This window comes from Balaenoptera musculus, chromosome 3, assembly GCF_009873245.2.
Source record: "Balaenoptera musculus isolate JJ_BM4_2016_0621 chromosome 3, mBalMus1.pri.v3, whole genome shotgun sequence".
Taxonomy (NCBI): domain Eukaryota; kingdom Metazoa; phylum Chordata; class Mammalia; order Artiodactyla; family Balaenopteridae; genus Balaenoptera; species Balaenoptera musculus.
Window position 1 is genome coordinate 139,531,345 of NC_045787.1, and position 23,118 is coordinate 139,554,462.

Consider the following 23,118-nt stretch of genomic DNA (forward strand, 5'->3'; position numbering starts at 1 on the left):
AATAGAAGACAAAGATGGGCATTACATAATGATAAAGGGGTCAATCCAGCAAGAAGATATAACATTTGTAAGTTACATCAGGTGCATTTATGCACCTGATCTAAGAGCACCTAAATATATAAAGCAAACATTACAGATCTAAAAGGAGGAACTGACAGCAATACAGTAATAGTAGGAAACTTTAATACCCCCTTATATCAATGAAAATCAGTAAGGAAATATTGGCCTTAAGTGACACATTAGACCACATGGACTTAATAGATATAGAAATGGTTCCCCAACTTATGATGGTTTGACTTATGATTTTTTGACTTTATGATGGTACAAATGCCATACATATTGAGTAAAAAATGTACTTCAAATTTTGAATTTTGAGCTTTTCCCTGGCTAGCAGTATGTGCTATGATACCTCTTGTGATGCTGAGCAGCAACAGTGAGTTGCAGCTCCCAGTTAGTCACATAATCATGAGGGTAAACAACTGATACACTTAAAACCATTCTATAACCATAGAGTCGTCCCCCCCCTTATCCATGGGGTGATACATTCCAAGACCCAATGGATGCCTGAAACCTCAGATAGTATGAAACCCTGTATATGCTGTTTTTTCCTATACATACATACCTATGATAAAGTATGTTATAAATGAGGCACAGTAAAGAGAATATCTGAATTGCCAGCACCACTACTCTTGGGGTTTGGGGCCATTATTGAGTAAAATAAGGGTTACTTGAATAAAACCACTGTGATATTGTGACAGTCCATCTGATAACTGAGAATGGCAACTAAGTGATTAATGGGCAGATGGCGTATACAGCATGAATATGCTGGACAAAGTGATGATTCATATCCTGGGTGGGATAGAGTGGGATGGCATGAGATTTAATCATGCTATGCAGAGCAGTAGACAATTTAAAACTTATAATTGTTTATTGCTGGAATTTTCCCAGTAATATTTTTGGACTATGGTTGACCATGGGTAAGTGAAATCACAAAAAGCAAAACCGCAGATAAGGGGGGACTACTGTACAATCATTCTGTTTATCACTTTCACTACAGTATTCAATGAATTACATGAGATATTCAGAATTTTCTATGAAATATCTTAGATGATTTTGACTAACTGTAGACTAATGTAAGTGTTCTGAGCATGTTTAAGGTAGGTTAGGCTAACATATGTTGTTCAGTAGGTTAAATGTATTAAATGCATCTTTGACGTAATAATATTTTCAACTTATGGGATATAACCCCCTTGTAAGTTGAGGAAGATCTGTATACAGAACATTCCATCCAAAAGCAGCAGAATACACATTCTTCTCAAGTACACATGGAACTTTTTCCAATACAGATCATATGTTATACCGCAAAATAAGTGTCAATAAATTTAAGAAGACTGAAATCATATCAGCCATCTTTTCTAACTACAGTGGTATGAAACTGGAAATCAATTACAAGAACAAAACTGGGACAATCAGAAATATGTGGAGATTAAACAGTATGCTACTGAACAGTCAGTGGGTCAATGAAGCAGAAATCAAAGCAGAAATCAAAAAATACCTTGAGGGCTTCCCTGGTGGCACAGTGGTTAAGAATCCACCTGCCAATGCAGGGGACACATGTTCAAGCCCTGGGCCGGAAAGATGCCACATCCCACAGAGCAACTAAGCCCATGCACCACAACTACTGAGCCTGCGCTCTAGAGCCCGCGAGCCACAACTGCTGAGCCCGCGTGCCCCAACTACTGAAGCCCACACACCTAGAGCCTGGGCTCCACAACAAGAGAAGCCACTGCAATGAGAAGACTGCACACCACAACAAAGAGTAGCCCCTGCTCGCTGCAACTAGAGAAAGCTCACACACAGCAACGAAGACCCAGTGCAGCCAAAAATAAATAACTAAAATAAATACATTAAAAAAAATACCTTGAGACAAATAAAAGTGGAAATATAGCTGTCCCTTGGCATCCATTGTGAATTGATTCTAGGACCCCATGTGGATACCAAAATCTGTGGAAGCTCAAGTCCTTATATAAAATGGTGTAGTATAGTAAGCCCTTCATATCGATGGATGCAGAGTGCATGGAAATGAAGGGCCAACAGTCCAACATACCAAAATCTATGGGATGCAGCAAATGCAGTTCTAAGAAGGAAGTTTATAGCCGTATAGGCCTACCTCTAGAAACAAGAGAAATCTCAAATGAACAATCTAAAATTATATCTAAAGGAACTAGAAAAAGAACAAATGGAAGACCAATCAGTAGAAGGAAGGAAATAATAAAGATCAGAGCAGAAATAAATAAAATAGAGACTAAAAAGACAATAGAAAAAGATCAATACAACTGACAGCTGGGTCTTTGAAAAGGTAAAATTGACAAACTTTAGCTAGACTCACTAAGAAAGACAGCTAAAAGAAAATCAGAAATGAATGAAAAGAAGTTACAACTAGTGATACCAAAGAAATAGAAAGGATCCTACAAGGCTACTGTGAGCAATTACACGCCAGCAAATTGGACGAGCTAGAAAGTGATGGGTAAATTCCTAGAAACATACAATCTTCCAAGACTGAATCATGAAGAAATAGAAAATCTTAGTAGACTGATTATAGTACGAAGATTGTATCAGTAATTAAAAAGGAAAAAAAAAAAAAAAAAACTCCCAACAAAAGTCCAAGACTAGATAGCTTAACTGGTGAAATCTACCAAACATTTAAATAAGATTCAATACCTATCCTTCTCAAAGTCTTTCAAAAATTGAAGAGGAGAGAACACCTCCAAACTCATTTTACAGGCCAACATCACCCTCATACCAAAACCAGATAAGGATCAGACACACACACAAACACTCCCACAAATTACAGGCCAATATCTTTGATGAACAAAGATGTAAAAATCCTCACCAAAATATGAGCAAACTGACTTCAGCAATACATTCAAAGGCCCATATACCATCATCAAGTGGGATTTATTCCAGGGATATAAGAATGATTCAGCATCTGCAAATCAGTCAACATGATCAACAAAATGAAGGATGAAAATCACACGATCTTCTCAATAGATGCAGAAAAAGCTTTTGACAAAATTCAGTATCTATGATAAAAAATTCTCAGCAAAGTAAGTATAGAGGGAACATACCTCAACATTATACTCAACAGTGAAAAGCTGAGAGCTTTTAAGACAAAGATGCCCACTCTTGCTGCTTTTATTCAACATAGTATTAGAAGTCCTAGGCAGAAGCATTTAGGCAGGAAAAAGAAATAAAAGCCATTCAAATTGTAAAGGAGGAAGGAAAACTGTCACTATTTGCAGATGGCATGATTTCATATATAGAAGAACCTAAAGATGCCACAAAAAAACCTGTTATAACTAATAAACAAATTGAGCAAGTTGCAGGGTACAAAATCAACAAACATCTCTTGCTTTTTTTTTTCATTTAAAAGAACATTCTAGTCCTGGAAGAGTAGTGGAAACCTTTTTTTAAATTGAAGTATAATTGATTTACAATGTTGTATTAGTTTCAGGTATACAGCAAAGTTATTGTTATACATATATATTTCCTTTTCAGATTCTTTTCCATTGTAGGTTATCATTCTCTTGTGTTTTTTATACATTAACAATGAAATATCAGAAAGGAATTAAGAAAACAATCCCATTTGCAACTGCATCAAAAAGAATAAAATATCTAGGAATAAATTTAACCAAGAAGGTGAAAGACCTGTATACTTAAATTTATAAGACACTGATGAAAGAAACTGTAGAAGAGAGAAATAAATGGAAAGATATTCCATGCTCATGGATTGGAAGAATTAACATTGTTAAAATGTCCATATTACACAAAGCAATCTACAGATTCTGTGCAGTCCCTATCAAAATACCAATAGTATTTTTCACAAAATAGAACAATCCTAAAATTCGTATGGAACCACAAAAGATCCTGAATAACTAAAACAACCTTGAGAAAGAAGAACAAAACTGGAGGCATCATGCTCTGTGATTTCAAACTATATTACAAAGCTATAGTAATCAGAAAAGTATGGTATTGGCATGAAAACAGACACATAGATAAATGGAACATAATAGAGAGCCCAGAAATAAACCTGCACATATATGGTCAATTAATTTTCAACAAAGGAGGCAAAAATATACAATGGGGAAAGGAGACCCTCTTCAATAAATTGTTTTGGGAAAACTGGCCAGCTACATGCCAAAGAATGAAACTGGACCACTATCTTTCATATCTTCCATGTGTATCACCACACACAAAAATTAACTCAAAATGGATTACAGACTTGAACATAAGACCTAAATCCATAAAACTCCTAGAAGAAAACATAGGTGGTAAGCTCCTTGACATTGGGCTTGGCGATGTTTTTTGATCTGACTCCATAGGCAAGGGCAAAAAAAGGCAAAAATAAACAAATGAGACTACATCAAACTAAAAATCTTCTGCAAAGTGAAGGAAAACAAAAAAGCAAACTATTGAATGAAGAAAGATATTCATAAATTATACCAGATAAGGGGTTAACATCCAAAGTATATAAAGAACTCTACAACTCAATAACAAAACACAAACAATCTGAGTAAAAAATGGGCAGAGGATCTGAATATACGTTTTTCCACAGGAGATCTAAAGATATCCATCAGGCATATGAAAGATGCTTAACATCACTAATCATTAGGGAAATACAAATCAAAGCCACAACGAGTTATCTCCTCATAAAGGAGATAGCATTTTCACAAAAGAGACAAATGTTGAATCACTGTGTTGTATATCTGAGATATGTTGTGTATCAGTTATACATCAGTAAAAATCATGTAGGTGTGCATTTTTTAAAGCCTTTCTTTAAATCAGATTTTCATACCAGAGATCACTATGTAGTGAACTACCTACTACCATTTCCCATTCCACTCTTGCTCCTCAAGGTAAGCAGACCCACACTTATTGTGCCTTCTGCCAAATTAAGAATACCTGTTAGAACACTTATTATAAAAAAGACAAAAAGTAGGAAGGATGGGTGACAATGTGGAGAAAATGGAAACCTTGTGCACTGTTTGTAGAATTGTAAATTGGTTCAGCCACTATGGAAAGCAGTATGGAGGTGTCTTAAAAAACTAAAACTAGAACTGCCATATAATCCAGCAATTCCACTTTTGGGTATTTATGCAAAGAAATGAAAACAACAATAAAAAAATATATGCATCCCTATGTTCATTGCAACATTATCTACAATTGCCAAGATTTGGAAACACTCTATGCGTCCGTCAATAGATGAATAGATAAAGAAGATGTGGTAAATATATATAAGAGAATACTACTCAGCCATAATAAAAAATGAAATCTTGCCATTTGTGACAACATGAATGGACCGTGAGGGTCTTATTCTATAGTGAAATAAGTCAGGCAGAAAAAGACAAATACTTTATGATTTCACTTATATGTGGAATCTAAAAAATAAAAGAAACAAAACAAAATTCATAGATACAGAACACAGATTGGTGGCTGCCTGAGGAGAGGGAATTAAGAGGTACAAACTGCTAGTTATGACATAAGTAAGTAACGGCAATGTAATTTACAGCATGGTGACTACAGGCAATAATACTGTATTGCAAATTTGAAAGTTGCTAAGAAAGTAAATCTTAAAAGTTCTCATCACAAGAAAAACAATTTTTGGTAACTTTGTATGGTGACTTTTGGTAAAATGATTTATTGTGATAATTTCACAAAGTATACAAATGTTGAATCATTATGTTGTACATGTGAAACTAATGTATGTTAATTATACCTCAGTTTTAAAAATATCATGTAAGTGTGTATTTTTGAAAGTCTTTCTTTAAATCAGATTTTCCTACCAGAGATCACTCTATACTAAGCTATCTACTAGCAATTCTCATTCCATTCCTGCTACTCAAGTTAACCAGACCCACCCCCACTGTGTCCCCTGCCAAATTAAGAATACAATTATAGATGAGTATAAGAAGGAGGTGATTGATGTAAGCAGGTTTTATTTCACCCATGGGCAGACATGTGTAATGCTGTCATAAATGTTTCTAATTCTGGTGGAGTCATAGGACACTTTTGGTGGTCTGTGTTCCAGTTGTTACTCAATTCATGGATACAGAAAAAAACATAAATTTGACCCCTAGGTAAGTCCTATTTCTCATTTCATTTCATTTTTACTTTTCAGAGTAAAGATGGTATTAGAAATATTCTTATGATGTATATATCACTGATTATATGAAAGAAAGAAACCGCAAGCTCAAAATGACTATGATTATAAATTCTAATCATTTTGCTGTTAAAGTAGAGCCAGTATATCTGTATATACTGGTTCAGATAAGAACCAAATAAAGCTGTTAAAACACAGAAGGAAAAAATTATTGAGTATATTTTTCAAATCATTTATAAATCATCACTGAAAGAAAAATGTTTTAAATATTGAAAAATTAACATGACTATTTTTCCTGAGTATAAAGTATGGACAGTAATCTAAGAAATTACAAAAATAAGAAAAAACTTAGCTTGTATAAATCTTTAGTGAACAAGCCCATATAAACACAAGTGCATGTTTAAACACAGTTGTTTCTTTTTTTTTTTAATGAAATGCATCTTTGAAAAAAATTCTCCATGACAGATGTTATTGAAAGGTCAGTAACATTAAGAATGCCCTTAGGGAGTGGTGGAATCCCTCACAGGAAAATATTTGCCATATCTTTTGCAAGATGGTGTCATAAGAAAGAAGTTGAAAAAAAATTTACACTTCAGAATGTGCTGTGTGATAATACATTTTAACACCTTGCTCAGTGAAATTTTACTTGCAAAAGTAATTTGTTTCAGTGAAGATACAGCATATTTTTTCTGTAATACCTTGTCAAACAGTTATAAAATTAATTGATTAAATGTTGTTTAATGACAGAAGAAAGATGTGCAGGTGATTCACCCCTTAGAAGCATAGTGCTTGAGTATTATTAGGGAAAGGACTGAAGGATGAGAGATAATGGTGGTGACAAGCAAGGTGGCTAAGGGCATGAAGACACAGAGAAGCAGAGATTTTTAGTGTATGCTGTGAATTAAACTGGAGAAGGGACGAGGAGACCAAAATGCAATTTTAGGAAGATTTCCATGTGAAGCAATATATAAAATTTATACAATAGCCCTTTAAGGAAAATTATCAGTAATGTTTCAAAATATTCTTCAAAATTCTGGAAGAGATATATCTTACTGAGTATGTTGAAGAGCAAAGGGAGGACTTGTGACTGCTTAGAAATATTTGCCTTGTATTTTGAATGTTGTAGTCTGTGAGGTTTGAACTTTGACATAGAGATTGACTGTTTCTGCAACAAATCACATCCTTAGAAAACCATCACTAGCCAGTGAGGTATGGGGATCAAACTGAGATCAGAGGGATGTGAAGAATGATGTGTAGAATGATGCTTAGTTTAAGACTGTGGCCTTATCAAATTAAATAAGTATAAAACAGAAACAACCAAACAGAACTTCCTGGTGAAATTACTAGCCAATTTAATGAGCTTCAGTAAACACTCAGTTTCTTAAAAAGAGGAGTTCTTCTATATTGGAGAATTTTAAAGTATCTTTGAGAATACTGGTGTAACGAGATGATGGAAGCATTCTTTAATACACAGTGTTTGTAGAATCTGGCCAGACCTGTGTCATCCTGTTTCCTCTTCCTGGACACAAAGGAAGACTGACTGCATTTCCCAGACTCCTCTGTGATTAAGTTGGGAAACTGTGACTACTTTTCATTAATGGAATATGAGCAAAAGCGATGTCTGTCACAGGTGGGCCAAATCGACATGAGAAGGGGAAAATACATTAATGGTGGTTGTTGTCATTTTTAGTTTTGTGTGATTTATTTTGAGAAAAATCTTTTAAATAAAATGGGCTTGATTCAAAAAGAGGAAGAGGCTGAGGGTATGTTGAATTATCTGAGTTTTGGAATTATCATTCAAAGACATCTTTGTCATTCTCTGTTAGGTAATTCTTCATAATGCTTCATTATCTGTTTACAAAAATTAAGCTTAAGAAAGATAACTATATGTGAAGTTATTTTAAACTGAGTAGATGACTAGCATAATGGTCCACTAATCTGAATCACTAAAGCAACACAGATAACTGATCAGATAGTAACCTAGGGTCTTCTACTCTTCTATGAGGTGTGTTTGGTTCCTGTCACCATACATCTATAATTCACTTGCCTCTCTGCTCTGAAGTTTGTTCAGGTTGGGTTGAATCCTGAGGGATAACCGAAGCCCATGAATAATACTACCCAGGGAAAAACTAATTGTGTTGTAGCCATCATTTTTATAGGATATCATAAGCTGCTACACTTTTCACAGCTATAACTATTAACCATAGAATAAACATTATAACTGTATTTTAACAAATAGATTAACTTGATCATTCCTGCAGCTTTCTTCTTCCACACTGTGTGTTTAACTCCATGGCAATTCAAACTTATCTTTGCCTCCCTCCATGGCACTGAATGTTGCCCCTGGATAAGATCCTGGACCAAAACGAATTAACCTTCAAAGTATGGAAGAGGAGTATTTCACATAGCATGCAAATTCTTTATTCCGAAAAAGTTAGTTTAAAGCATTTTGAGGGTATTAGAAAAAATTAAAATTCATAATGCATATTAAAATACTCAAGATTTTTATAGCCCTGGTGACTTAGGTTGCTAGATGTGCCAAAGGAATTTTTCTCTACTTTTTTTTATGTCATTAACTGGTGCCGTTTTTTCACAGAACTGTCTTCCTCCAGAGTCACCACCTGCAGTAACTTATTATAGATTCTTCAGTTCCATTATTCATATTTGTGCTTCTGCATCTAGATACCACCCTACTGTCATCCACTTTATGTGACACATAGTGCTTAGAACTTGCTACCATCAGATGCTGCAAAATAAAATAGGTGTCCCATTCATCTAAAGTTAATACTACTTGGCAAGTATCCAACATGGGTCGGAGCATTTTAACTTCTCAAATTCAGTATAGCTGGCAGTTTAGAAATCCAGTAGTTAATAAATTATAAAAATAGTAAAAATACTTAAAGCATATATGGTATATAAAATTTAATCCTTTAAATATAAAACCGACTGGTAAGAGCCAAGACTGTGTCATTAATGTGCTTTGTGAAAATAATTCCCATTATAAAGGCACGGAAGTATTACAGAAGTCTACTCAATAAACAGTCTCTGTTAACCACATTGTCTAGCATATTTTTTGGAGTTGCATCAAGTATATGTATTTACCAAATCTTCTCAAATCTTTTCAATGCACTCGTTTTGGAAAGTTCTGCTATTTCTAAATCCACCCTTAGAAAATGTCTGTATCTTTCATAATCCTTTAAAATAGTTCCATTTTCCTCTCATACAATGGATTCTAAATACACTGAAGCCTTGAAGTAAATTTGATACTGAGCAAAGTTTTCTGTAAGAAGTTTTTTGAGTTCTCCATCCAAAAAAATTTAATCATAAACAATTTGGATAGACCTTATTATAGAATGGCATCATATAATTAAATACCTGAACATGAACCTTAAAGAAAGTTCTAAAGAGATGCGCCATTGACCTGCGTTCTAATGAAATCACAAAGGGCTGATATCTCATGATAACAGGTGAAATTGACTGTACTGACAGGCTTTTAATGACAAATACTTATCTAACTGCAGAATAGAAATGCCCATCTGATTCTCACAAGTTCATATAGCTTTAGTATACACTGATTTTTTCCCCAGAATTTTGCAAGCCATGCCCTCCAAGGACTGATCCCCAGATACTTGACTGAGTAATACAAGATATTTTAGATTTTTGTATTTAGTAATACAAGATATTTATATTATTTTATATTCTCTTTGATCACAATAAAGAGATAAAGAATGACTATTTTGAAAAAGATATTTGAGTTTTACTAATTTGTTTTGATGAGTTGAGCACTGTACTACAGGGGCTCTATTTCAAATAACATAAAACCAATTCAAATACATTTAATAAAAAGAGGAATTTATTGGGTTCCATATCTAGAAGTCCATGAGAGATGGAGCTGGCTTTACACAAGGAAGATTAAATGCTTTAAGCAATGTCATTTGGCTGGCTCTTTCTCTCTTGGCTGTTTCCCTGTTTACTTCATTCTAGGCAGGTTTCTCCATGTGCTATTAAATATGATGAGTGGCAGCTATAGTTTGTGATCATAAAAGGAGAGAATCAATCCCTTTTTAAAAAAATTCATATAACAAATCTCAGGGAAGGTTTTACTGACTGTCATTTCATGAAACTATCATAGACCTGCTATCTGTGACGATGGGAATGGAATGAATATATATATAGTAACCTGTGATCAGGTGAGTCAGGCTGCATGAGTGACAGCCTTACCAAGACAATAGGGAGGAGATGCTGACCCCCCACCCCATCCCCCATAAAAGGTGCTCGCATTCTTTTTTTTTTTAACCACATGACCACTTCTGGTGTTCTCCACCTGCTGAAACAATTAAGATGAAGAATGTGTATAGTAAAATCTGGTCATAAAATGCCTCACTCTAATCCATTTTAGCTACATTTTATTTTCACTTTGATGATTATGTAATAGAGCATATGTGTATGCCCTAAGTAGGCAAATGAAAGCTAAAATAAAGTTTCTCTTGAATAGGATTGAATAAAGCACTGTAGAGAGCTAGCTGCTCAGACGCACACCCTCATATAAAAAAAGCCAGCAACAAGAAGAGTAATTTTACTTAATTTCAAAACCATGCTTTGTATAATTTCCTTCCTATACATCTTGTGACTTAGCTTGTGGAGTTCTCCCCTCCCAGAAAGCCATTTTGAATGAATAGGCTTGTATCTATTCTACCATAGTACCTAGTATACGTTAGCTAAAATAATAGCAATTTTAATTTTACCTAAATATACCTGCTATACGATTTCAAAAAGTGGGAATTTTTCATCCATGATATTGTTCTTAAATGCTTCAAAAAGAAGTGTATAAGTAGACTTTTATATGTCTAAATTATCTTGGCTTAGAAAACAGACACAAAAAATAAAATATGGTACATTAGACTTGAAAACATTGAATGCCTATTTTTATTCTTTCAAAATTAGTCATTAAAATTTGGGGTAATATTCCCAAACAGAATATTTTGTCAAAGTTGCTAACACACCTCAGCCCATTAGTTGGAAGCATTTATGAAATGAATACTAAATACCATATATGTCACATGATGCATATACTTATAAGGGAGATATGAGTCACTCCATTATAATCAAGTAGGAGAAACAGAGCACACATAAAATGCACACAGGGCAGTCTCATATATCCAGGTAAATTGTCATTGGGCTGTACCTGATATGCAAAATACATAAGAAAGAAAAATTAACCTCAGGAGAAGAAGACTCCTTTACTTTCCTGTATCACATCATACTCTCCTTCAGGGCCATAATCCTCTTTAAGTAAGCTATAGCTGTGCAAGCAGACAGAAAGAGGAATTGTGGTATCAGTCATTTGGGACTTTGCATGTGTGTGACCATTTTTCCGCTGTGTACTACCCTCCTTACTGATTCATTGAACCATTCGTGTTTGTGCAGTTGCCTCCTATGTGGACCAAGGAACACATGCCACTCCTTTTGACATACAGGCCACTATATGGGGAAATCTGCTGTCCATCAGCAGAGAATTTTATACTACAGAATTTTCTCCTTGAAGATCTTAAAATCTAGATGGAAATGTCATAAATGTGAATATAGTTAAGCTTATTTTTAAGAATCTAAAATAACTGAATAATTCAAAAGAGAAAGGCAAAATGGCATAGGACGTAAGGGGCAATAATCACATCTACTATTTCTTCCATGAATTGCAGCATTCTACACACTGTAAAGCTGGTTTGAGTATCTTTATAGAGATGCGTCTAGGAAGAAGTGGTTAAGTTTGTTGAGAACAAGAGTTATTCGCAAGGAAAAACTGTATGTAAATCATTCAAAATGTAGGTATATCTTTACTGATCCATTGGTCCATGAATGTTTGTATACTTGCCTCACATATGTATCATGTGTTAGAATATATCAGTTTTCTTTTGCTGCATAACAAGTCATCCTAAAACAGTGCCTTTAAGCAGCCAGGATTTATTCTCAGTGTACAAAGAGGGCAAAAATGGAAGCTTCAAGGTCTCTTAAGGCCTAGCTTTGGAAGTCCCTCCATGTCACTTCTGTGTCACTCTGTTGAAAGCAAGTCATGGGGCCTCTCCAAATTGGAAAAGAGGGAACATAGATTACTCTGAGATAGGAGGAAGGCAAAAGTAGCACTATAAAGAAAACGTGTTGCAAGAAATTTTGGTAGTCATCTATGCAAATAATTTATCATGTTAAAAGCGCTTTTAGAGACAAAGCTCTCCTAAATTACTGATTGCAACACTATTATAACAAAATACTTGACGTTTTAAAGTGACAAGGCTGCAGGACAAGTGATGAGTTCATATTCCATAGTTTAAAAAACCCCAATTTATGTAAAGTTTCCTTAATCTTTAGTATCATGTTAAAATTAGATGTAGGGCCTTTTTGTGGACAACAGCCTCTAAAATGGGAACAACTAGTGAAGTTCAGTTCAATGTTAAATCTACGGCCGAGTGCCAACACCCCATCTTTTCCCTACAGACTGACAGTTAAGGTGGAGACTTGTAACTAAGCTGTTAGGGCTCAACTTCGCAGAGTAAGGCTTGAATTTCAGAGTGAAGTACTTGATAATCTAAAAATCTTAAGGAAAATTAAGCTATAAAGCTAACGGTGATAAGGTTCCTCTGTCCAGGAGCTCCTCAACTTTTTCCAGCTTAGGTTGTGAATTAGAAATGGAACCAGAAAACTTACATAACTCACCTAAGGCCAGGACTAGAACCACAGAGCCCAGGACTAGAGCTACTTGGATTGTTATTCTCAACTATAGCAAATCTGAGTATAATTTTATTTGTATATATAAACATATAGCACCATATCTCTCAGGATGGCCTGTAGACCTCAGAGAGATGATCACATTTATGAATATGTATATGTATGTGTGTTTATATACATATGTGCATACGCATACATATGTATATGTATACATATACACAAACATATACATATGTTCATTGTCATGCTAACTAGACATTAACTACAGAGTATCTACATTAAAGTATTACCGCTTTCTCCATTAAGGAATGTTTTCATTCATGTAATAGTGGCAGGTTGCACAATCAAGAAGTGGTCCAACAAATACTTTTTTTCCATTTGAAGTGGTCTGGGGATAGGAGTTGAAATATCATCTCAAACTTAGAAAAAAAGAATGAAATATTTCTCCCAAATGAGTATGCTTTCCAAGACTTCAGAAACTTCTTTATTTTCTTCTTGTTCTCACATTTAACTTCATACTTCCGTAACAAGATAGAACTTACAAAAGATTTTTACGAGCATCATCTCACTTAATTCTCACAATAATCCTCTAAATATTATTGTCCTCATTGGATGAAACAAAATCTCAGAAGCATTACAGTGACTGATCAATATTCAAAGGCTTCTGAGTTATGAAACTAGGAACATGTAATTATTCTACAGTACAGTTTTTCCTTTAAAAAATCTCCCACATGTGCCTTATTTTTTGGTTCCATATTTATACAATAGGGCCACACCTGGTTCACCTCTTTAGATAGTAATATTCAGCAGGTGTTGAATATCATTTATGCACCAGGCACTCTCCTGGATATTGGAGATATAAGGATAAGTTTGACAGGATCTATGGCTAAAAGTAGCCCAAAGTCTACTGACTACCACACTCAGCTCAATTCTTCATTTTGTCCCAGGTTCCTCTCCTTCCAAGCCATCTTTCATATCCCTGGCTGATGAAGTCTTTATCTCCATAAAACGGGTAGCCCACTCTTATTAAATTCCAACCATATCCCAAGCTCTGTCTAAATGCTTTAAGTGATTTAACTGACTTAGGCTTCACCATAATACTAGGAGATAGGAATCATTTTTATTTTTATTTTTATTTTATGGATGCAGAAATTACGACAAGTGTGTGCACGCACACACACACATAGTAGGAGGAACCTCTTTGTTTTGAACCAGGAAGTCTGATTCCAGAGTGTGTACTCTTTTTTTTTTTTAACATCTTTATTGGAGTATAATTGCTTTACAATGGTCTGTTAGTTTCTGTTGTATAACAAAGTGAATCAGCTATACATATACATATATCCCCATATCTCCTCCCTCTTGTGTCTCCCTCCCACCCTCCCTATCCCACCCCTCTAGGTGGACACTAAGCACCGAGCTGATCTCCCTGTGCTATGCGGCTGCTTCCCACTAGCTATCTATTTTACATTTGGTAGTGTATGTATGTCCATGCCACTCTCTCACTTCGTCCCAGCTTACCCTTCCCCCTCCCCATGTCTTCACATCCATTCTCTACATCTGCATCTTTATTCCTGTCCTGCCCCTAGATTCTTAAGACCCTTTTTTTTTTTTTTTTTAGATTCCATATATATGTGTTAGCATATGGTATTTGTTTTTCTTTTTCTGACTTACTTCACTCTGTAGGACAGTCTCTAGGTCCATCAACCTCACTACAAATAACTCAATTTCGTTTCTTTTATGGCTGAGTAATATTCCACTGTATATATGTGCCACATCTTCTTTATCCATTCATCTGTTGATGGACACTTAGGTTGCTTCCATGTCCTGGCTATTGTAAATAAGAGCTGCAAAGAACATTGTGGTGCATGACTCTTTTTGAATTATGGTTTTCTCAGGGTATAGGCCCAGGAGTGGGATTGCTGGGTCATATGTTAGTTCTATTTTCAGTTTTTTAAGGAACCTCCATACTGTTCTCCATAGTGGCTGTATTAATTTTCATTCCCACCAACAGTGCAAGAGTGTTCCCTTTTCTCCACACCCTCTCCAGCATTTATTGTTTATAGATTTTTTGATGATGGCCATTCTGACTGGTGTGAGGTGATACCTCATTGTAGTTTTGGTTTGCATTTCTCTAATGATTAGTGATGTGGAGCATCCTTTCATGTGTTTGTTGGCAATCTGTATATCTTCTTTGGAGAAATGTCTAGGTCTTCTGCCCATTTTTGGATTGGGTTTTTTGTTTTTTTGATATTGAGCTGCATGAGGTGCTTGTAAATTTTGGAGATTAATCCTTTTTCAGTTGCTTCATTTGCAAATATTTTCTCCCATTCTGAGGGTTGCCTTTTTGTCTTGTTTATGTTTTCCTTTGCAGTGCAAAAGCTTTTAAGTTTCATTAGGTCCCATTTGTTTATTTTTGTTTTTATTTCCATTTCTCTAGGAGGTGGGTCAAAAAGGATCTTGCTTTGTGATCTATGTCATAGAGTGTTCTGCCTACGCTTTCCTCTAAGAGTTTTATAGTGTCTGGCCTTACGTTTAGGGCTTTAATCCATTTTGAGTTTATTTTTGTGCGTGGTGTTAGGGAGTGTTCTAATTTCATCCTTTGACATGTAGCTGTCCAGTTTTCCCAGCACCACTTATTGAAGAGGCTGTCTTTTCTCCATCGTATATTCTTGTCTCCTTTATCAAAAATAAGATGACCATATGTGCGTGGGTTTATCTCTGGGCTTTCTATCCCATTCCATTGATCTATATTTCTGTTTTTGTGCCAGTACCATACTGTCTTGATTACTGTAGCTTTGTAGTATAGTCAAAAGTCAGGGAGCCTGATTCATCCAGCTCTGTTTTTCTTTCTCAAGACTGCTTTGGCTATTCAGGGTCTTTTGTGTTTCCATACAAATTGTGACATTTTTTGTTCTAGTTCTGTGAAAAATGCCGTTGGTAGTTTTACAGGGATTGCATTGAATCTGTAGATTGCTTTGGGTAGTATAGTCATTTTCACAATGTTGATTCCTCCAATCCAAGAACATGTATATCTCTCCATCTGTTTGTATCATCTTTAATTTCTTTCATCAGTGTCTTCAAGTTTTCTGCATATGGGTCTTTTGTCTTCTTAGGTAGGTTTATTCCTAAGTATTTTATTCTTTTCATTGCAATGGTAAATGGGAGTATAGAGTGTGTACTCTTAATCACTCCTCTCAAATGCCTCTCAGAGTTGTGGCCACGTTGCCAGAGTACAAAAACCCTGAGCTCACCTCTTCCCACTGGCACACCAAATTACAACTATTTAAAGAGCAACTATCTATGATAACAACCTGAAGCCTAGCAGAAAATATTTTCCACCACTAAAGAAATAAAGAAAAAAAATCACAACAAGATGGAGAGGAGGGGTGGAGATGTGGTGTAGTCAAGATCCACACCACTGGGTAGTAACCCATAAAATGGGAGATTTATCGCAACTGCAGAAGTTCTCCCTAAGGAGTGAGGGGTCGAGCCCCACATCAGGCTCCCAGCCTGCAACAGGAAATGTGCCCCCAGAACTTCTGGCTTTGAAGGCTGCAGGGCTTGCATATGGGAAAGCTAGAGGGCTCTAGGAAATGGAGACTCTGCTCTTCAAGAGCATTCATAAAATCTTACACATTCTAAGTCCCAGCACAGATACAGTAATTTGAAAAGAGCCTGGTTCAGACACACCTGTTGATCTTGAAGAGACTCACAAAGACACAGGAAGCAACTGGCACTCCTACTGGGGACATAGACGCTGATGGCAGTCATTTGGGGGAGTGCATTCTACCAGGAGGATGCTGATGAGTGCCATTTTGAAGTTCACCCTCTAGTCTGTTAGCCCCAGGATCTTACTTGCCCACTAGTAGGCCAGCACCAAACCTGGCACCCCCAGGGCTGTGCAACCAGCCATGCTGGGATCTGGCCCCACCCACCAGCAGGCTAGCAGCCACTGCATAAAGCAGGGCCTGGCAGGCAACCGGGCTGGGGCCAGCCCGCTTACCAGAGTGACCACAATGAAGAGCCCTGCCAGGACAGAAGGGTCCACATGGCCAACACAGGTGGCAACCCTAGAACATACAGCTCTTGTGACCAGAGGGGAGTGTGCTGCTGGGCTCCATAGGATGTCTCCTACATAAAGCCACTTCTCCAAGATCAGAAAATGTAACTGACCTACCTAATACATAGAAATAAACACAGAGAATTAGGCAAAATGAGGAGACAGAGGAATATGTTCCAAACAAAGGAACAAGACAAATCTCACAAAAAGAACTAAACAAATTGGAGATAAGCAATCTATGCAATAAGGAGCTCAAGGTAATAATCACAGAGATGCTCAATGAACTCAGAAGAATGTATGAATAAAGTGAGGATTTTAAGAGAGTTAGAAAATATAAAGAAAAACCAAAAAGATCTGAAGAATACAATAACTGAAATTTTAAAATATAGTATAAGGAATCAACAGGAGATTGGCTGATACAGAGTAAAGGTTCAGTGAACTGGAAGACAGAGTTGTAGAAATCACCCAAATGAAACAGAAAAAAGAAAAATAAATTTTTAAATGAGACTATTTTAAGAGAGCTCTGAGACAAAGTCAAGCATACTAACATTAACATTAATGGGTTCCCAGAAGGAGAAGAGCAGAGCAAAGGGCAGATAATTTATTTGAAGAAATGATAGCTGAAAACTTCCCTAATCTGGGGAGGGAAACAGACATCCAGATCCAGGAAGCACAGAGTCCCAAACAAGATGAGTCCAAAGAGGCCTACACCAAGACACTTTATGATAAAATGGCAAAAATTAAAGAGAGAATCTTAAAAGCAGCAAAAGAAAAGCAACTAGTTACATACAAGAGAACTCCCATAAGACTATGAGCTGACTTTTAAGGAGAAACTTTGCAGGCCAGAAAGGAGTGGCACTATATATTTAAAGTGATAAAAGGAAAAAAATCTACAGTCAAGAAACCTACCAGCAAGGGTAGATTGACAAAATTCAACATTCATTTATCGTAAAACTCACACCAAAGTGGGTGCAGAGGTAACATACCTCAATATAATAAAGGCCATATATGACAAACCCATAGCCAACAGTATACTCAACAGTGAAAAGCTGAAAGCATTTCCTCTTAAGTTCTGGAACAAGGATACCCACTGTTACCACTTTTATTCAACATGGTGTAAAAAGTTGTTGCCCCAGAAATCAGACAATAAAAAGAAATAAAAGGAGTTCAAATTAGAAGTAAAACTGTCACTGTTTGCAGATGACATGATACTATACATACAAAATCCTAAAGATGCCCCAAAAAACCTATTAGAACTAATAAATGAATTCAGTAAAATTTCAGGATACAAAATTAATATACAGAAATCTGTTGTGTTTCTATACACTAATAACAAACTGTCACAAAGAGAAATGAAGAAAACAATCCAATTTACAATTGCATCAAAAAGAATAAAATACCTAGGAATAAATCTAAGGAAGTAAAAGATTCGTACTTGGAAAACTGTAAAACTGATGAAAGAAATTGAAGATGACACAAACAAATGGAATGATGTACCATGCTCATGGACAGAAGAATTAATATTGCTAAAATGACCATACTACTCAAGGCAATCTACAGATTCAATGCAATCCCTATCAAAACATCAGTAGCATTTTTCACAGAACTAGAACTAGAATTTTAAAATTTGTGTGGAAACACAAACTACGCTGAATAGCCAAGACAATTTTTTGAAAGAACCAAGCTAGAGGTATCATACTCCCTGATTTCAAACTATACAACAAAGCTACAGTAATCTAAACAGTATGATACTGGCATAAAAAACAGACACATAGATTAATGGAACAGAATAGAGAGTTAGAAATGAACCCATATTTACATGCTCAATCTACAACAAAGGAGGCAAGAATGTACAGTGGGAAAAGAGAGCCTCTTCAATAAATGCTACTGGGAAATGGCACAGCTTCATGCAAAATCAAACTAGGCTACTTTCTCATACCATATAAAAAAATAAACTCAAAATGAATAAAGACTTAAATGTAAGATCTAGAACTGTAAAACTCCTAGAAGAAAGCATAGGCCATATGACCTCAGTCTTAGCAATATTTTTTCCCTCAGACAAGGGAAACAAAAGCAAAAATAAACAAATGGGACTACATCAAACCAAAAAGCTTTCTCACAGTGAAGGAAATCATTAACAAAATGTAAAGGCAGCTTACTGAATGGGAGAAGATATTTGCAAGTGATATATCTGTTAAGGGGTTTACATCCAAAATATATAAGGAACTCATATAACTCAACATCAAAAAAAAAAAAAAACCCCAATTAAAAATGGGCAGACAACCTGTATAGACACTTTTTGAAAGACGAGGTACAGATGGCCAGCAGGCACATGAAAGATACTCAACATTCACTAATCATCAGGGAAATGCAAATCAAAACCACAATGAGATATCACCTCACATGTGTCAAAATGACTATCATCAAAAAGAAAAGGAATAACAAGTGTTTGTGAGGATATGGAGAAAAGGGAACCCTCATGCACTGTTGGTGGGATTGTAAATTGGTGCCACCACTCTGGAAAATGGTACAGAGGTTCTTCAAAAAATTAAAAATAGAAATTCTATATGATCCAACAATTTTACTTCTGGGTATTTACCCGAAAAAAACAAAAACACTAATTCGAAAAGATATGCACTCATACTCCAACATTCACTGCAGGAGCATTTACGATAGCCAAGATACAGAAGCATGCTAACCATCTCATCAATAGGTGAATTGATAAAGAAGTTGTGAGATATACACACACACATGTGCACATGCACACACACACGTGCACACACACACACAAAATGCAGCCAGTAAAAAAATGTAATCTAGCCATTTGCGACAACATGTATGGATCTAGAGGATAAGAAGCTAGAGTTGAAATAAGTCAAACAGGGAAAGACAAATATCACACGATATCACTTACATGTGGAATCTAAAGAAACAAACAAACAAAACAATGAAAATGGATTCATAGATATAGAGAACAAGTGGATGGTTGCCAGAAGGGATGGGTTTGGTGGTTGGGTAAAATAGGTGACGAGGATTAAGAGGTATGAACCTCCAGATATATAACAAACAATTTACAGGGATCTAATAGCACAAAGAATGAGTTCAATAATACTGTGATAACTTTGTGTGGGGGTGGATGGTTACTAGACTTGCGGTGGTGATCATTTCACAATGTATGCAAATGTCAAATCACTATGTGGTATACCTGAAATTAACATAATATTGTATGCCAACTATATTTCAATTAAAGCCTCTTAAAAAATGAAACATTTTACTATGTCACTCTCTTGAGTAATAACCACGAATGGCTGGCTGTTCCAACAGTGTCTGCCCACTTTTTCAGCTTTTTCCTATTACATCCCCTAGATTCATTGGAAACCTTCTTTTATTGTTTCCCTTCCTAACAACTTGACTCCAGACAGTTTTTCTCCTTTTCCAGAATTGACTCTCTTCTTCAATCATGCTATCCCTTTAGCATAAAACCTGCCCTTCATACCCACACTCCTACTTTGCCGTTTAAAAAATTTTGCCCACATCTGAAATCTCTCTGGACCTCTAATTCAGATACATATATGTGTGTGTGTGTGTGTGTGTGTGTGTGTGTGTGTATGTATCTCCAAATCTCTAGGACTCAGTTTTATCACAGAAAGTGAGATGATTCTAGAAGATAGAACAATTTATGGTGCACTCTCATTTATTTGTCTCTATTTTTCATGTTTGCTTATTTGTCCAAACAAAGTCCTGGCTTGCACAAACATGTATCACATAAACGAGCATAATATTGAGTACTGAGTGTTAATTTACATTTTCTTGATGGATTAATTCCAAAGTTGCATGAATTATACTTTTTGGAAAAGCACAAATACCTGCACAAATATTTAATTAAAAAAACATAAAGCACAAAGTTTTTTTATTTTTTACCTTGACAAAAGGGGATGCTTTTAAGAGAGCATTTGCATGATTTGAAGAAGCAGTCATTAACCCAGATAGTTCAGGTACTAATATATCGTTGAGTACAAAAAAGAAACTTTAAGGCGACCATGTTTCCAATTGGCTGTCCACATTGATTAAGAGGGAAAGGCAATTTAGCTTTCACCTGTGTGAAATTCATGTGTTTTCCAGTGAAATTACTCAACTGAACTCAATAGAGATTTATAACTCTTTTCCCATAGCTAGCCAAACATGGTAAATTTACTATCCAGAAACAGGCATGTTTGACCTCTGACCAAGATATATGAAAAGTCATTTCATAGACAGTCTTTCCAGCAACTTATTTTTTTTTAACGCTTTAAGATTTCTGAGGAATAGTGCTGAAATCTAAACTTTCCCTTTAGTGTCAAGGTTTAAATCTTAATTTGTTCAAGTCTTTCCCAGAAACATGACACATTCAGGTACTTGTATTGGTAGGATCTAGTCCTAATTTTACCTTACTGAAATTCTAATGATTTCTCATTTTAAATTTAAAACATCCAATTAGTTTATGGTGTCAGGGGAGAATTCTAGAAAACCTGCTTGGCCAGCGAACTTACTATTTTGGAATGGAATGATTAAGAACCAAACAAAGGGCTTTATCTAGCTAGCTTAATTGAAACCAATGAATAATATGAAATGTATAAAGAACTGAGGACACAGAACCTCACTAACTCAGGGGCTTGGTAATGAAGGAAATGCTCTTTCTCCTTAAAATTATAGCTATTCAAGATTCAGTTTGGAAGTTTTCAACATTTGAAGATAGGAAGGGTAATATTAGGACAGTAAACTGGTGAAGGCTCTTCATTTTTTTCAGTGGCCAACTATCATAAGAACTTAATTTGGAAGGCTCTATTTTCAATGATAATTAAATAATTATCCATAAAAGGCTAGTCCTGATGGTGATTTTAGTGGCAATAAGTGATTGTTAAGGGTTTTATACTCTCTGAAACTTCAAGACCTTCAAATAGAAGGGAAAATACCACAGTTTGGCTATCTGGTTGTTAATGGGATTATATCTGAAATGCTTCTATTAGATCATTAAACTGGACCAAATTCCTAAATCTATCAATATATATGGATTCCCTAGAATGGTCAAGATCTGTTAGCCATTTTTATTTATGTTATCTCATTTAATCTCAACAAAACATGAAATAAATATTATTGTCTCTGTTTTACATTTTACTGAGGTTGTGAACAGCTGTGACTTGGGAAAATCAGTCAATGACAGTGATAACAACAACAACAAAATGCTAATAAACGGTGGGATCTGATATGACTCTGCAATCTATCTTCAAACCCTATATGTTTTCTATTACACTATGGTTGCATATTTTCCAAATAATCAAATGTGCTGGGCTTGATTTAGGTAAGTTTTATCTGCAGTTGAAAATGCTGAAGGCCAATTGCAAACTTCTACTTCAGCTGTAAAAGTCCATCTCATTAGGATTTTCTTTAGCCTAGGCAGTATATTTTCTTCAGAAACTAGGGATTTTTATTAAACATGTCTTCAAGATTGCACTTGAAAAGCAAAGTTTCAAGATGTAAACTTTACCCACTTCTTGGTAGTTGAACTATTACATGAGTAGTTTTTTCATCTCTTTCAAAGAAGAAGTGGTATCCTCACTGAAAGTGGGTCTTGAAGAACGGTGAAGACATTTATGTTCTTACCAGGCACAAACAAAATGCTTTCTATAACCAAAAGGATTAGAACCAAGACTATTTTCTATCAGGACAAGCATTTTTTTCAAAGCATATTTTTTGTTGTTTTGACAGCAACCAGTAAAACATTTTGATGTGCCTATATAAAATGATTTATAAAATTTTTCCCTAAAAACATTTGCTTATGGAGGAAGAGGTAACTCCATGCCAAAATAAACTGGCATGGTGAAAATGATTCTCTCCTCTATTTTACTGCCCTTTCACCTCCACTACCCACAGACTGCCTATGCAAAATCAAATAAAACATCCAAACAAGGTCGGACATCAATCCATCATGGTTTGGCACTGCAGTGGTAAAACAACTGGGACATTAAAATTTCAGTTTAGTGCTGTACTTTTGGGTGATATTACCTAAAGAATACCCATGTGCAAATTTCATCTATCATTTACTGGACATCCGTTGTGTGCAAAACATTATACCAGATCATCACACTCTTTCTGTAAGATCCAGAAAACAACTGTTTTGGTTTCTGAGACATATGATCTC